The sequence below is a fragment of the Tursiops truncatus genome, chromosome 11 (assembly GCF_011762595.2).
Source record: "Tursiops truncatus isolate mTurTru1 chromosome 11, mTurTru1.mat.Y, whole genome shotgun sequence".
Classification (NCBI taxonomy): Eukaryota; Metazoa; Chordata; class Mammalia; order Artiodactyla; family Delphinidae; genus Tursiops; species Tursiops truncatus.
This window is the reverse complement of record NC_047044.1, coordinates 98,260,457-98,273,501: the sequence shown is the minus strand read 5'-3', so window position 1 is coordinate 98,273,501 and position 13,045 is coordinate 98,260,457. Positions and strand designations below refer to the sequence as shown.

Below are 13,045 nucleotides of genomic sequence, written 5' to 3'. Positions count from 1 at the left end.
AAAAAATGCAGTAACAGTGGGAGGAAAAAGCAAAACAGAATGCCAATTATTTCAGTGAAAAAGCAAAGACACGAGCAGTGCATCCCGCAAAGAGAGAAGCACGTGGTGACACCTCTGGGGAAGTTCCCTCCGTCACCTGCTGAGCGCTTGGAGAAGCACACCTGAAGAGCAGAGGGGAGGGTGCCTCTGTAAGCTGCCTTTGGGGGTTCATTGTTCAGAGCCGGTGCTGTTGGGGAAGATGGGTGTGGGGAAGATTCTCACGCTCAGGATGGAAAATATCCCACCCGAACTAAAAGCGCCGTTTTTCTCACTCTGCCCTGCCAAGAACCAATCTCTAGGCGCTGCAGACACACAGGAGAGGGGCGCCCGCAGGCAAGCCCCCAACCCTCCAAGCAGCCAGAAAGCAGCCTTGCACCCAGCTAACCTGACGGGCTGTGGAGTCTTCAGACTCACCTGTCACTTCCTGCAGGTGCGGATGAGGTTTTGTTTCTAGTAACCAAGTCTCCCCACCGGGAGAAGCCTTCCGAGGTCACGGTCTGTGTCTATCACAGGATAGTTGGGATTTCCCCTCATCTTAAAAAGCCCCAGCATCCCGGGGGTCTCTAATTCCTACATCTGCAGAGACCTTCAGCGAGGTGCCCTGTACTCTTCTCTGAGCTGCAAACCTGCTAGATTCCCACACTCCCCAAATAGGCAGAAGTTCCCAGCGTGCTTTGGAGCACTCCGTCCTTTGACCTGGGTGCCGCTGTGCTCTCAGGAGCAGAAATCAGGAAGAAGCGCTCTGCTTTGCCACACAGCCAAATGAACGAGCACGAACTCCCCTGGACGGCCCCCTTGGCTTGCGGTGCTGGGGGCGCTGATTAGCAGGGAGCGCAGGAGAGCAGCCTGTTAGCCTGTCTTCTTCCCTCCTTGGTCTCTATCTACAGATTGAAGCCTGAAACCTGCCCTACAGAGAGGGAGAGCGAGCTCACAGGGGAGACCCGCATCAGGCGGGAACCAGCGCCATCAAAAGCGAACAAATCTATTCCGAAAAGCCAGGGCGGCGGCATGCAGGGCTGTCCCCCACTGTTTGAGTTTAGTTCCTCTCTGAGCGTGAGGCCGGAAGGGCTTTCTGAAAACAACCCCCCGCCTCCTTTCCAAGTTCAGTTCATTTCCATCCAGCAAACTTCCACTGAACGTCTGTAATGTTCCAAGCTGACTCTGATACGCTCTCCCCTCCGGGAGCTCCTGGGGAGGCGGAAGGGGCAGCTAGAGTGAGGTTTGCAAACTGGTGCTTCCCGGGCCAACGTGGTCCAAGGCCTGGTTTTACAGGACCCGCCAGCTTCTTACTTGGTTTTGTAAAAATCAAAAGAGGAATTGTATGTGGGGGCATGTGGAAATTGGATGAAATTCAGATCTCAGCGTCCACAGGTAAAGTTTTATTGGGACACAGCCCTGCCCTTGGTTTCCCTGTGGTCCATGGGTGCTTTGGTCCTAAGGTGGCTGCAGTGAGTAGTTGCGACAGAGGCCACATGGCCCACGAAGCCCAGAGTGGTTGCTCTCTGGCCCTTTACCGAGCAAGTTTGCTGACCCTTGGGCTAGAGTTCTGTCTCCAGCAGTAATAACGTAAGGTCATTTCCAAAGATAAGAAAATTCCCATGCCGTCGAAGCGTTCTTGGGTCTCTTATTATTTATAACAAATGACTTGATGACTTGGTGAACTGCCACTCTGCTATGTGGACGTGGGGTTTCTACTAGTCTGGGGGGAAAGGACTCAGCCTCTCCAAAGAAGGTTCTGAAGTGAGATTACAGGAAGTACTGGAGAGGGAAGAGTGTCCTGGGTGACACTCAGAGTCAGACCTCCTGGGCGCCAATCTGAGCCCCACCACTGGCCAGAGGAACCTTGGCCAAGACGCTTAACTTGGCTGCTTCAGTTTCTTGACCTATAAATTGGGCATAAGAAAAATATTTACCTACTAGGGCTTTCCTAAAGATTAATTGAAAGATATAAAGCATTTAAAAGATTGCCCATGATTCTTAGTGAGAAATGTCACAACTCTTGCATTTCTCTAAAGCTTACATGCTCGTACACTGTCATTTAGTGACTAGTGAAGCTGGCTAACATCTGCTATGCTCTTCTAAGGAAGTTGGTTTGCTTGTTTGTTTTGAAACAATCTTTGGCTGGAGAAAAGGGGCTCCTCGTGCGTCGTTGGTAGTACTGTAAATTGGAACAGCCGCTATGGAAAACACTATGGAGGTTCCTCCAAAAATTAAAAATAAAACTGCCGTATGATCCAGCAATTTCATTTCTGGGTATTTATCCAAAGAAAATGAAAACACATATTTGAAAAGATATATCCACACAAGTGTTCACTGCAGCATTAGATACGGTAGCCAAGATACAGAAGCAACTTAAGCGTCCATTGATAGATGAGTGGATAAAGAAGGTGTGGTGTGTGTGTGCGTGTGTGCGTGTGTGTGTGTGTAAAGGAAATACTACTCAGCCATACAAATAGCTCTCATTGTCACAAATAGCTCTTACCATTTGTGACAATGTGGATGAATCTAGAGGGTGTTACGCTAAGCGAACTGAGAAAGACAAATACATTAGGATCTCACTTACCTGTGACATCTAAAAAACAAAACAAACAAAAAAACAAAATGAAAACAGTCTCCTAGATACAGGGAAACATCAGTAGTTGCCAGACGGAAGGCGGAAATGGGAGGGCAAAGAAGGTGAAGAGGTACAGACCTCTAGAGAGAAGATACACGAGGCACAGGGATGTAATATACCACAGAAAGCATACGCTCAATAATATTGTAATACTTTCTATGGGGACGGATGGTTACTACATGTATTGCGGTGACCATTTCATAATGTATGCAAATGTCCAGTCACTATAGTACACCTGAAACTAGCATCATATTGCCAACTATGTTTCAATTAAATAAAAGAATGTAAACAACCTTTAGCAGTAAGTTAAGGGAAGTTAACCGGTTGTACAATGAAGCTGAAATGTCTCTAGAGAAAAAACCATCACAAAGGAATGACGTAATTTCATTCACTGTAGAGAATAGGGGTCAGCTGAGTGCTAAACCCAGCGCGATAAGCAGGATGTGTTTTTCTGTTGAACATTAAGAGAAGTTTCTTGTGGCAGCAAACTACAGAGCAGAGGGTTACAAGAGGTAAAGACTCATTATCCCTGATAACCAACCACAACAGAACAGAGAAGAGCTAGTTCGTGGCTGTTAAAAATAAATCCGAACGCCCCACTTAGTGAAAACTGTATTCAGAACTGTGTGATGAATGGGAAGTTAGACATATACACTACTATGTATAAAATACAGAACGAACAAGGACCTGCTGTACAGCACAGGGAACGCTACACTGCTCTGTAATGACCTATGTGGGAAGAGAATCTGAGAAGGAGTGGATACATATAGATGTATAACGTTCACTTTGCTGTAAAAACTGAAACTAACAAACATTATAAATCAACTGCATTCCAATAAAAAATGTTTTAAATGTGAAGTTAACTACAGATACACTTAACGTTTTTCTGTGTGTTGTAGCATTTTTGAGCTTTGATCTAATTGGCACAAGCAGACATCAGGGAGTGATTTCAATGGGTGTTAAGACTTTCATACAGAATGACATTTTTGTAGAAAATTCAAGAACTTTTTAAAGTTACCTTCGACTGTAGGCAAATCTTGAGGCCCAGAGACCCCCAGCAGGCATCATTGTCCTTTGAGGTGGTAACTCCCCCAAGGGCACAGGGACTGCTAGGAAGAACGCACCGCGTCTCCAAGGCTTGCTTCGTGACCCTCAACCTTTTGAGTCACTGTCAATATCCCAGTGCGACAAAGAGGGTGGTGATTCTGGTGAAGGAGCCACGAACATCAGCCCCGTGACCTTCAACAACCCGGTTACCTCTCTGACCTCAGTCTTCTCATCTGACAAAAGCGGGCAGCCGACGAGTTGAACTTTGGGTTTCCTCTGAGTTATTAGCAGCCATGACCTTTAAGTTGCAAACTGTCATCTCTGCTACTGTATTTGGTCAACGTTGGAGGGTCTATAGCAGGGGCAGGTATGGGGGAAGGGAACGGGTAAAACGATGATTTACAGATATTCTAACACGTATTTTCTCTTTCTGTGAAAGAAACTCGAAAGAAACCGAGAGGGTTGGTTTCAATTTGAACTTTCTGCCTTCTGTTAAATATCTGATGTGGGCTGATCTGAACATGACACGGTCCCTGATGGGAGAATTGCTTATCACCGTGTCCACGTATTTCTGGATTAATTCATAGCAGGATGGCGAGGAAGGAACCAGGAAGAACCTGGGTAATCCCATGAATGCATCCCTTTAGTTAGATAATCTATAGTATTTATGAAATGGGGGAACCACAACTTGGCATGCCCCGTTTCTTTTCCCAGCCTCATCTCTTCCTACTCACCCTCCTGCCTCTTAACTTCAGTCAGGGGAATCTGCTCCTTTCCTTTGCCTCTACTGAGGTCAGACTATTTTCTATAAATCAGGGTATGACACTCAGCCCCGAGGGCAAGAGGGATGACCTTAGCCACCCGCTGCAATTACATTGCTTAAAAAATTTAGGTGTGCCTGGGCCACTTCTGCTACAGTCCTGTTAGAGCTGCACTGCTCAGACTTGGGGGGTCTATAACACCCTTACTTTGAAACCAAAAAAAGAAAGATCAGTGCTTTGGGCGAGTGTCTTAAGTCAGTTCTTCAACAGGCACCCGGAGATGGAGGTTGACAGGGGAGTGACTGTGGGAAAAATACTTATGGGGAAGTAGGACAGTCCCAACAGCCCCAGATGCTCCCACAGGGAATTCTGAAGAATAACTGAGATGCCTTCTAAGAGTTGTCCTGCCCTGAGGAAAGGGGGCCAGGCCTCCATATACCCCCATCCACCTGTCATCGGATGTGGGCTGCCCCTTTGGAGTACATGACCCTGGGTCAGGTGGCTGTCTTCAGCAGAGGGCAATTCCCAGAGATGCACCAGCCCACTACACTTCCAGCATCTGGGAGAATGAGCGCTTCATCTGGAAGGTGGAGTCAGCGCAGTTTGTCACCGCACACACCACAGTGTGCTTTCACTGTGAGTTTGGAGGAGGGAGGGGAGATTTTCATCACTTGGGTACCACACACAGGAGGTGGCTGCTTGTTTCACCCTGGGTTCCTCAGTGGCAGGCCACGGAAACCAAGGCAGGATCCCTTCATCTACTGATGGGACCAAAAGCATAGGAACCTGCAGAACTAGGTGTGGACGCAGAGGAGAAACCAGGGCTAGCATCACCACAGCTTCTGGAGTCCTCATCCGGCTACTGGCCCGGGAATTAACACCCTCCGGTCTTTGTGGTAATGGTGTTGGTTCATCCTTCCAGCTCTCGGCTCAAGACCTCAAGGACTGGCAAAGAGTCTGATTGGCTTAGTTTAGTTCACGTACCACCACTTAGCTAGGGGCGCACAAAGGATGGTCTCCCCCAAACTGCACACAATGGGGGTGGGATGCCACGAGGAAGGGGATATATATGCTGAGACACACACACACACACATTCACATATGTACACACAAACCCATAAACGTTTAAAAGTGGCCCATAATTAGCCAGGAGGATGCATCCCTTTTCCCATCCATCCTCGAAAAGGTATGAACAATCATTGTGGCTCAGACATCATTCTGGCGCAAAGAGGATGCAGGACACCTTGGTGAAAGTGACATCACACCCCCAGGTCCCCAAAGGAAACGGCATTTCAAAATGAGCAAGATGAAGTTCTAATCATCGAAACAGGTTTCTTTCTTAAAGAAGAAAAACAAAGGCAATGTCTTCTCACTGGGAAGTTTCCCATCAGAATTTTCTAGAGACCGAAACAGCAAAACAGTCTTCAGTAGAGTCAGAAATTAACACTGGACTTGCCCTGCAGTTGTTTTGCTGCCCTTTCCCCCCTTTATCGCAGGGAGGTTAAGACTAAGGCAGGTGACGCCCAGGAGATGGGAGTTTCTATTCACTGCCCGCGGTGCCAGGTGGGCCAAGGTTCACAAAGGGTATCTTTAGGTCACTTCTTGCATGTTGTAAGTTATACAACAGGCAGCTGTTTCCCCGGGGAAACAGGGAGACCTCTTCACTAAGTGTTGCACGGCGCAGGCTCTCAACGTGTGTTGGAAGGAAGGAAGGAAGAAAGGAAGGAAGGAAGGGAAGGAGGGAGGGAGGGAGGGAAGGGAGGGAGGGAGGGAGGGAAACAGAAAGGGGTAAGGAAGTCTACCCTTGACCCATCAGCATCTAGATCACAGGTGGATCACACATCCTACTCAGGCATGACCTTTTCTGACTAGATCCCCTGTGCAGAGATCTAGGATTATTGAGGACCCTCCCCCTCACTAACAAAAGAGTATGGGTTTAAGTCAGGGATAGGAAAGAGGTATCCTGGAGTTCTGCTGATTAGTGATTTATCTGAAGAACTAATGATGGAGAGGCTAACAGTTCTATAATAGAAATGTGTAAACTCTTCTAATCCAACCATCTTATTTTACAAATGAAGACACCAAGGGCTAGAGAAATAATGTGGGACTTCTGCTTCCGGCCAAAACGGAGCAGCATTTTGGACCTTATTTATCATGTGACTTAGACCAAAAAAAAAAAAAATCTCTCTGGATCTGCATGTCTTTCTTTTCTCTGAAAACCAACTGAGGACTGGAGAGCAGGGCTGGGACTAAGGTGAGGCATTCCCGCCCAGCTCTGAGGGCGAGGGCCACCTCGGTCTGCCCGCTGGGCACTTTGCTTGCCTCCAGGGGACAATCGTGTGCGACTGAGGTGAGGGTCCAGGGAAAGGTCTCGGCTGGGAGCTGCATTTCCTGCCTCCTCTTTCATGTGGCTTTGGCTTGGACTCTACCTTTCATAAAGACGTTCACTCCCATCAGCCTCCCTGCCACTTCCACCAAAGCCTCGCCCCATCTGACCCGCCTCCACTCAGGCTGCCGGTGGCTTCGGGGGGGTGCCCCAGTGTGGCTGTTGCCTTGAGCCCCGCCCACTGTGCTTGCGGTTGCCTCCCCTCCCCCCCCCCCACCCCAAGAGGTCCCTGGAGCACCGGCCACTTGGCGCTTCCTTGGACCTGTCCTGATCTTTCTCCCCAGCTTTGCGTGTTGTGCTCCTGGCCTGGGTCAGGCCTGGGCAACACGGACTCCAAGTGGAGAGGAACTCTGAGCAGATTGGACTGGACCAGCCTTGTCCCTTCTTCGGAGACACTGATGCGGGGTGACAGGTGGAGTTTGGGGAGGTGTGGATGGGGGGAGGATGCCAACAGGCCAGCTGAGTGCCCCTGTCGCTAGAAGGCTCTGTTTCTAGCAGTCGTGGGACAGCGGGCCTGCCCCCTCTCTCTAGAAGTCAAAACAGAACTTGCAAAACCGAGTGCAAACAGCCTTCCCGCATGTCCCAAGGCCCCCGCTGATCTGCTTGGAGCTCGAGCCCTCCACAGATAGCAGTTTCTAGCCGGCACCCTGGGTCACTCCCTATGTGATGGAGGGAGGGGGAGGGAGGATGGATGCTTTCCCTTATCAAAGCCAAGGTCAGGAGTGATAAGAGAATCTTGGGCTGAAAAAGCCCCCTTAAGGGTCATCTCTCGCACCCCCCTCCAGCTAAGGCTTTCCGTCCTCCTCTGCAGATAGACCCCTGGCTGCGGGCCTCCCCTGAAGCAGCCCCTGCTTTCACACTCCAGCGACGGGCAGCTCCATGACCATGGCACAGACAGGGAACGACACCTTTTTGCGATCTGGGTTAGATGTCGCCTGCTCTAACACAAGACCAGCCCCTCCTGTCTTATCTCTTGCGGAGAAGGGAACAGAGCAGCAGCGCGCTGGAGGAGGAGGGATTGAAGTCAAAACCTAGGCAGCCGAGTCCAAGGCTGAGGACGCTAGGCTCCGTCTAAACCCTGGCTCCTCAGATTGTGGTCCACGGCCCAGGAGCATCTGCTTCCCCTGGGAGCCAAGGAGAAATGCAGAATCTCGGGTCCCACCCCACACCTACTGATTTCGCTTCTGCAATTTTATCAAGATCTCCCAGTGACTCATTTGTCCGTAAAAGTTTGAGAAGCGCTGGGCTAGGGCTCAGTCTTGGGGCAGGAGCCTCGACCCAGAGCCAGATTCCTACACCACACCCTTCCCTGAGCTCCCGAGGGCAGCGGGCTCGGCTCCAAAATCATCCCAGCCATCTACCCCGAGCCGGGTGGGTGCGGTCCTCCAGGCGATGGGTCCCTCCATCGCTGTTCCTACTGGAGAAGCCCGAGCTTCACGCCCAGCTGGGGTCCTGCTGGCTGCAGCCCCACGTCGCCCCACTTTGGAGCTGTTTTTGCACGCGGTACAGGGCACTCGGTTTTGTGGGGTGGTGAGGGTTTTTTTCCTTTATGCGTGTGTGATCCACTTGGCTTGCTTTCTTTTTGTTTTAAACAAGGGGTGGGTTTTGTGTCTCTGAATGACACCCTTGTGGCCTGTGTCCCCGCCGGCCTGCTTCGAGGCGAGGCCTCTGTTTTTAAGCATCAGGGCTCTGCCACCCAGACCTGGGGAGGCATACTTAAAGCTGTTTAAATCGACAGACCAGGCAAACAGGATTAACTCTGTGGGCCCAGAAGGGGAGGCAGGGGCCAGAGGGGGCCACAGCACGGCCTACATGATGAGCAGGGCAGCCAGCCGGGCTGGGCCGAGCCGGCCAAGAATGCTCGATCTGGGAGGTAGGCAGAGAGCTTGCAATCTGCCGCTGATTGGATTAGACATGGTGTGAAATTCGGAGCAGGGCCCCACGGCTGGGGCTGGGGCCCAGGCTGCTGTGCGGCCCCAGACCGCGTGGGGATGCCTGGCCTGCCCCAGCAGGCCTTGGAGACGGCTTGGATGTCACGGCCCTCACAGGCTCCCCGGCGCCTGGCCCGGCATCTTCCCGCCCCACTGAATCTCCCCTGCGTTCTCAGGGAACATGGGGCCCCAGGCCCCTGCTCAGAGCGACCCTCACTCAGCCGTGCTCTCAGCAGAGGCCCAGCTGCCGAGGAGGGAGAGGCCCCATCTATCAGGCCTCTCTCCTGCTACCCTCCCTTTGCCTTTTGCTTTGTCTCTTTTCTGTCTCCCTCCTGCATGGTCTAGTCCGTTCAGAGGGTTCTGCTCCATCTGGATCTGTTCAAGACGCCACTTCGACTTGTGTTTTCCACTTTCTCAGGGGTTGGGAAGTTCTGATGGACACATCTCAGGATTCTGCAACTCCTTCCCGAAGCCTGATCAGGCTGGGGGAGCCGGAGGGGGCGTGGGATTTCTCATCGCTGAGAAGTCGACAAGGTTTAAGCCTTTTTGGCAAAGGCGAGAACACCAGGTGGAGAAAGGGAAAAGAGGGACCAGAGGAGGAGGTTGAGTGGGTGGAACTGGCTTTTAATGGGCATTCCCAGACCCCAGCCAGACCCCAGCTGGGAAAGGGGCTGTTTTAGCCAGAAGAGTCAGCCTCTGGCTGGCGTCGGTGATGCAAGCCAGTGGTCAGAGTATGGACGCCTGGATCCCAGGCAGAGGGCTGACGCCCGTCATCTCCTGCCCTCCCTCTAACTCTTGTCCTAAAAGGCAAATTAAAAAAAAAAAATCTCTAAGCCATCCTGCCACGCGGAGAAGTCTCTGATTCTAAGTCTGCCCCTTAACTGCGGCCCAAGTACAGCGTTGGCCAAAAGTCCTTCCTTATCTGTTTCACTGCGTCTGAAGCAAGAAGGTCAGGGATCACACCCCCTTCATCTGCTTTGAAAAGTCGCCCATCTCTTGCTATAAGAAAGACCTCCACGGTTCAGCTAGTTCTAGAACCACAGCATGTCAGAGCTGGAACAGGGCACAGAAACAAGCTCCCTTACTTTACAGACGATGACACTGAGTCCCTGGGGCCCCGGCGTCACATCAGAGTGTCCAGACATCTCTCCAGCTCCCCTGTTAATGACCAGCCCTGTCACTAGTCAGGGGAGAGCATGCCATGCCCAAGGTCTCCTGCCCCTGGTGCCTCACTTTCCTCTCCTGCTGGCGCCATGACTCCACCTCCAAGGACACCTGAGCACGGTTCCCAACAAACCACAGGAGGTGTGTTCCCCTGTGGTACCTGGGAAACACCTGTCAGGAGGGCATCTTCCTCCCTCCCCCTGACCTCTCCCCACCCCAGCAGCAGCTAGACTTTCTTTCTTACTTGGGGATTGGGAGTGCCTCTTCAGTGCCTTTCAGAGAGGACAGCCTATATTAGTGTATAGATTTCGAGGCATGCTACACTTCTGATCTGTCTACACTGTCTACCTAGGTTGTGTGTTAACAAGAATCCCAAGGTTTGCTAGGAAGAGTGGTCCGAATGTCTGCTATGGGTGAGGGGGAGAATGGTGACTCAGACTGCAGCCCCTGAATTCGGCATAGAAACAGGCAAGCCAGTGCACCCGGGAAGAACACACGCCCCCAAGCCTGCAGGGCTCCACCCTTAACTCCAAAGACGTGCCCTCCCTTTCTCCAGCCCACGGCAAGCGTGCTCGGGGCTCCCCAGCCCTTGCTTGGCCATCGAGACGAGTGATTTTCCAGTGGAGAGAAAAAGCTTTTTGAACCTTCCAATCCCCAGTATGCAAAGAGAAACCAAATTACAGAGACACCAAGAGCCCCCGGGTCTTATTCAAAATGTCCCCCAGTTCTGCAGGCTCCTCCTACCTGCAGTTTTCTGTCCACTGTTTGTGGATGCCAGTTTCCAGCACCGCCCCCCCCAAAACTCTCCCCACCCTGTGCTCGTAGGCATTTCTCCCTGGTGGGGAGATGAAGTCTCTTTCCTTTCCTCTTGATCTGGGCTGGCCTGTGACTGGCTTTGACCTACAGAATTTGGCTAAAGTAACCTGGGACTTCCAAGCCCTGATTTTCAGAGGACTGGGAGCTCCTGCTTCCTCTCTCTTTGGAAGCCAGCAGGGATGGAAAATGCCAGAGAGCCCAAGCCCATGTGCTATGGGGAAGCCCAAGGCAGCCAGAGGAGAAGCCGTGTGCAGGACCCCCAAGGCCCCAGACACAGGACTGAGATCTTGGTTTCCCACCAGCTCAGTGCCAGCAGAATGCAGCCAATGAATGACCCCAGATGCCTCCTCATGGCCAGAACTGCCTGGCCGAGTCCTGCCCAACTTCCTGACCCACAGAATTGTCGCTTTAAGATACTAAGTTTTGGGGTGGTTTGTTACACAGCAGTAAACACACTGAAACACTCTGTGATCGTGTTTGTGGCCCGACACCAGTGAAGCCATGACTTCTTTCGGCCATGTTTCAAAGTCAGTCTACCACTGACTGCTGCATGGGCTGCTAACCACCCATAGGACTGCCTCACTCCTCAGAACGGAAGGAATCACCCACGCATCTTGACACTGTGTAGACAGGACCAGGAGCGCGTTGGAATGCTCTGGTGCAGCTTTGGAAAGGACAAGTGGGGCTCTTACATTTCTTTTAAGTCTGACGGTGTTCCATTCCATCCTCGTTTCTTTGGCCCCTTCACCGCCTGGGCTCCTGTGCCCATCCAAGGACTATACAGTTTCAATTCCCTGCAGGTGATTTGTAGCACATCCCAGGGTCATTGTCTCCATCCATCCGCCCAGAAAGTCCCATCATTCTTCTCCTCGGAGTTCTGGAGTAAAAGTTCTCTTTACCGAGCCAGGTGCCAAGTACGAGCAGACCTTGTCCGAAGGTGTGGCATTCTGCCCACGGCCATGGAGAGCTTGGTCCCGCAGTCTGCTCTCCTGGGGACATTCGCAGAGCTCTTAGTGTGCAGTTGGCACTCAGAAGTGAGTCCCCAGGCAGTAAACCTCCGATGGTTCAGTAACACTATTTCAAACCGTATTAGATAGTGAAAAGGGTGGGGAGAAGAAGGGAGCAAAAACAGTGTACTAAGATGAGCTCAAACGTACTTATTCTTTAAAAAAAAACCCTCGTTCCCATCAATAGGAGACTGGTTATATAAACCACAATATTCTCACACAATGGAACATTAACAGCTATAAAAAGAATGAGGAAGTTTTAAAAATATATTGATATGGAAAGTTATCCAATGTACACTGTTCTGCAAAAAAAAGTTTCAAAATGTGTACAAAGGGTGCTTCCTTTTTGTCTAGTGGGGAAGGGCAACAATAATGTATATTTACACGTGTTTGCATTTGCATAAAGAAACACGGAGAGAATACACATGAAATTAACAACAATGGTTTCTCCTGGCAGAGGACAGAGGAAAGAGGGACATGAGGGTAGGTGGATGACAGGGTGAACTGAAATTTACCATAAGCTTCTTTATTGTTTTGATTTTGGGCCATGTGAATTGCATTACCTAATCCAAAAAAATGTTAGGGGGAAAAAGGATACGTACTTTGCCTAATTTGATTAAAGAAAAGCACAAAAAGCAAAGCCAGGATCAGAAGCTTTGGATGGAACCATGCCTATTTAAGTTGCCCAGGAAAACCCCAGGATTTACAAAGAGCTTGAAAATCTTAGGAAGGAGGAGAGGCAAAGGCAGCGCTTCATCATGGTTTCCAAGAATCTGAAGCCACACTGGGGTCTGCGGGGCGAAGCGGGAGAAACAGGCTCCTGCACCTGAAGGAGGTGTTAGACTCTGAGAATCGTTAGGAGGGGTTTCCATCTGGACTTAGGAACCTCACACTCTGCTTTGGCTGAGTCTTGAATGAGCTTCCAGACCCACGATTCCAAGATTAATTATTCTAGTCCAGATGTTCCTTGACAGTGAGAAAGAGCTCCTTTCTCCAGCTGTATCCTAATGGCAGGTGAAAACTGGCAGGTCTGAACCTGAGCTCCACGGGTCAGGGGGCTTGTGCCTTGGGTACTAAACCTGGACAAGGTGAAATGACTTGCACTCATTAAATCAGCATTCCTTTCCTCCGTTTAGAAATAGAAGATTATAACTTCCTTGAGAGCAGGGACACACACGCCCTTCCCATTTCTGTTACTACTTGTGGAATGAATGAACGAATGCACTGTCTAAAACCTATGAAATACAGTTTATTTGCAAGTTGTGTGGAAAATCATGCAA

General features: G+C 50.6%; 1 long non-coding RNA gene across 2 annotated transcripts in view; it reads right to left on the bottom strand.

The window, feature by feature from the left end:
• Window positions 1-13,045, bottom strand: part of LOC141275914 (uncharacterized) — a 62,619-nt gene that overhangs the window by 22,085 nt on the left and 27,489 nt on the right. Inside the window, exon 4 of one of the 2 annotated variants that reach the window (XR_012324558.1) lies at window positions 1,882-1,922. The exons of the other annotated variant lie outside the window; for it this stretch is intronic. This is a non-coding gene — a long non-coding RNA (uncharacterized lncRNA). Of the gene's footprint in view, window positions 1-1,881; window positions 1,923-13,045 lie in introns of those variants that run through there. 2 annotated transcript variants of the gene reach the window in all.